This window comes from Prinia subflava, chromosome 20 (assembly GCF_021018805.1).
Source record: "Prinia subflava isolate CZ2003 ecotype Zambia chromosome 20, Cam_Psub_1.2, whole genome shotgun sequence".
Lineage (NCBI taxonomy): Eukaryota > Metazoa > Chordata > Aves > Passeriformes > Cisticolidae > Prinia > Prinia subflava.
The window spans coordinates 4952731-4956890 of NC_086266.1; positions in this window are offsets into that span (position 1 = coordinate 4952731).

Consider the following 4160-nt stretch of genomic DNA (forward strand, 5'->3'; position numbering starts at 1 on the left):
CCAGTATCTCCCTGCACTTTCTCTTCTGCTTTAGCCTTGGAGTCCTCAGGGGTTCAGTCAACATTACCAGCAGCTACTAATTAATTAGCCCCAGAGCTTCTCAGCCTCCTTTTGCAGAAGCTCCTGCTGCCCTGGGCACAGTCCTGGAGGAGGAAGAGCAAAGATAAGGATGGGGGATGAAGGCCCTGCTCCAGGCCCCAGTGAATTTCATAATGGAGGGGATCAGAGGCTGGAGGGAGGCAGCTCTTGCTCAACCTGACTCAACACTGGGCTTTGGCCCTGCACTTCCCTTTGTCTCCTTTCCACAGTGCTCCTTTCCTGCTGCTGTGGCTGGGTGCCATCACCCTGCTTTCTGTTGCTGCCTTGAGCAAACCCTTCTTGTTCTCCACAGGAGTTCTGTGGGTGCCTGTGGCTCCCACGGATCCTGGTCGATGAGCTGCCACCTTGGCACAATCCCCACAAGGTGTGCCGTGGGCCAGAGCCATCTTCCTGACACCTGTGCCCTCCCTGGCACCCACCCTGCACAGTGGCAGATGTTTCCCCTCCCAGGAATGATGATGAGCAGGGTGACACCGGCTCCTGCCGAATTTCCCTCATGGGGTGGGGACCTTTCAGAACAACAGCCACCTCAGAAGGGTGGGGAGCACCTGGAGGGAAAGGCCTAGGGTCACCCTTGTTGGGCAGCATTTCTCCTCTGGCAGCTTGCCAGAGCCTGTGCCATCCCACCTCCAGGGCAGTGAGTCCTCCATCTGTGATGGGGGAGCTGGGTGGCCCCACAAAGCCTCTGGCAGCTGGTGTGGAAGGGAAAATAGGGTTATGAGGGGGCTTTGGAGAATGGCAGGGATCAGCTGGGTGCAGTCACAGTGGGATGGGCAGGGTGGCTGCAGCAGCCCAGCAACATCCAGCAATTGCCTTGTGAACTGCCAGCGTGTCCCATCAGAGTGGGGCAGTCTCTGCTCACACCTGTATGAGACGTGGCCTGAAGCAGGTCCAAGAACAGCCCTGCCAGCAGCACAGGGGACAGCTGTGCTGGGGACACCAGGGCTGTGTCATGAGCAGGGTGGTTGTGTGAGGGATGGCTGCTGTGGGGCACCCAGCTGCTGCCTGCCATCAGCTGCAGTGGGCTGTGTGGTGCACAGAGGTGCTCCCCTCCATGGCCTGTGTCTGGAGAGGGACACGTGCTGCAGACCACCCCAGTGGTGTGACCTGTCCAGGAACCCCCACCCAGGGGAGATCAGAAACTGGTGTTTCAAATAACAGCTTAAAAAAGCCTCATGCATCTGCCAAGTTCCACACTGCTATACAGGGAGCCTTTGCTGTGGCCCTGGCAGTGATTACATTACAACCCAAGCAGGAGATGCAATCAGCCTTTGGCTTAATTGCATTCTGACAATAACCAGGCACAGAGGTGAGGAGAGGCTGTCTGGCAAGCACTGGCCTGAAGAGAGGGATAGGAGCCATGATCTCACAAGGAACACCCCTGCCTGAGGCAGAGTAGCCCTCAGCCTGGGAGGACAAAATCTGCCACCTCAGGCCCTTCTCAAGGCATCCTTTCTCAGCTCCAAGGCAATTCCACCTCTCCTGTGCTTAAAGCATAAATACCCTTCAGGATCCTGCCAGTGGATGGTCAGGCTCATCTGCCCTCCAGAGAGAGGCTGCCATGTTGTGGCACATTTGTCTGGTGACACAGAGCTAGACCAGAGCAAAAGCTCTGTGCACCAGAGCCCACTCTGGGTTATTTCCAAAGAGGAAGCATAGCTGAAATCTCTGCAGGCATTCCAGCAGCCTTTATCCACCAGCCCCGAGCAGTTCCAGGATGTTCTCCAGCCAGGCAGGCAGCAGGGAAGGGACTGTGCTGAGCAAGAGCAGTAGTGGGCAGGCAGGCAGATGTGTCAGCCTGCCAAGTCCTGGCATCCATTACTGGAAGCATGTCTTGACATTTATCTTGTGAGGAACGGAGACCAGACGCTGTTTCCTCAGAGCACGACGCAGATCTGAAATGCATCACATCCTCCCCCAGCCACAGACGTTTCTGTGCAGGGGAAGGGCTTGACCAGCATGAAGCCCTCGGCTTTTCAGCCAGCAGATGCCCTGCCTAGTCACGACCCTGCAAAGAGCCCTGCTGCAGCACGGGCTGCCTGGCTGAATCCTCCTGGACCCCAGGGATCTTTTGTCTTTCATGGCTCATCTGCCAGGGTTGCCTGGGCTGGGTGATCTGGTGTTCACACAGCTTTCTGGTGTCTCCAGGAAGACAAAACACATCCTGGCTGTCTCTTTCTATTACAGCCCAAGGAGAGATTGATTTGCAGTGTGTGAGGTTTCCCTGCTGAGCCCCAGCCAGAGAAGCCATGGGCCAGGGAGATTTCTGAGTCTCCCTTCCCTCGTATTGGATGGAGAGCTCTCGGTGTGCTCCCCACCCTGAGTCAGATGTGGGCAGTGTTTGCAGCTATTGCAGCTCTGCAGGTGGGCACCATTCTCTGAAAAAGCTGCCTGCACATAACAGAAACAGGCTGAAGAGAGCACCTGAGCAGGGACCATGGCTGATTTGGGCAATCGCAGCTTAAATCCAAGCTCAGCCACGGAGCTACGGCCAAGCTCCTCACCACCTCCTCCACCTCAGTTTTCCCATATGCAACCAAGAGGGAATGAACAGACTTAGACATCATTTTTATGTCTGTCAGGTGTCTCTTGTCACATTTCTCCCTCCTACTACACATTCCATGATTAACTTCAGGGCTTGTCTCTGCTCTCTGTATGTCTTGCCTCCTACTCCACGTTTCTGTTTCTAGCCCGTGAGTCCAAGAGAAGCCCTGCACCAAGGGGTCCTGCCTCCAGCACATCTCAAAGCTGTGCCCTACCAATCCCAGTGTGTGTCCACCTCCCCCACCTCCTCAAAGGCTGTTTCAGCTGCTGTAAGGATGCTACAAAGTGCTCTGCAGAGCCTTCTTGCTCAGCAGGGCAGGGATGGGGAAGATGAGGCTCCGAGCAGCATTCTCCAGCCTGGTGGGCACATCTGCTGGGCCTCAAGGCAGCCAGGCACCCTTTGAGTTTTCTAGTCCATTATTTTTTCATCCTTATCAACCCTGCAGACAAAGTCTGGGCCACGGGTTCCACCAGACACAGCTGCAAAACATGGCCCTCTTAGCTGTCTTTTTTCTGCTCCTGGTATTGACTCCCCTGATCTCCTACTAACACTGCAAACCTGTTGTGTGCTTGGTACACAGAGCTTGCTTAGCATCAGGAGCTAAATTTGATGAAGCCTTAGACCACAAGTTGTGAATTTCCACCCAGACAGGCTGAACTTTTACCAAGTTAAGTAAAAAGGGGCCCCAGAACTGGTTTGAGCTGGAAGATAAGGAAGCAGGGAAGGCTGCTACCATCATTAGGTCAGCTGACACAGCAGTGTTAGAGATAAGAGAAGGAACAGCCCACCTAGAGACAGTGAGTGGACCCAATAAAGAATAGAAATACCCCAGATCCTAATTTTACTAGTGAACTGTCATGTGAGGGGTGGGGAACTTACATTGTAAGGATATAATTGCTCAAGGACTTCTTTGATTTGGGTTCCTCTTTGGAGGTACCCAGCCCAAGCTGCTCTAAAGGGTCAGCCGACACATAAATAAACAACCCATTTACTCAGTGGATTGGCAACTTGTCTTCTTCAAGCAGGCCCAAGCCCTGTTGATGGTGGCATAAATCCTGGCAGGTGGGGTAATTCCTTCAACAAAGGAAAGCCCAAGGCTCCAGGTGGGCAGTGTGAGGCTGAGGATAGGGCAAGAAGTGGAGCTACCCTTGGACAATGCAGGACCTCAGGCAGGTTATCCCACAAAAGTGCACAACAGCTGCCACAGGAGTGTTGGGAAGAGCCCTCCCAGCCCAGGCTGTGCTTTGGGATTCTTTGTTTCTGGTACTGCTAGAGCAGCTTGCTGTAGTCAGCCACATCAGTGCCTGCAGCTCCCACATCTTCTTTTCTCACAGCATTCGGGGCTTTCTTATAGCCCAGTCAGGAACAGTTTTTTTCCCACAAGGCAGGAGAAACTTGCTGTCAGAACGAGATGGATTTTGCTTCTTTCTTCCCCCTTTCCCCTCCCACCCACCCTTCTGTTTTCCTGTTTCCTTTCTCTAGGAGTCTGCGCCCTTCTTCTTCTTGTATTTCTTAG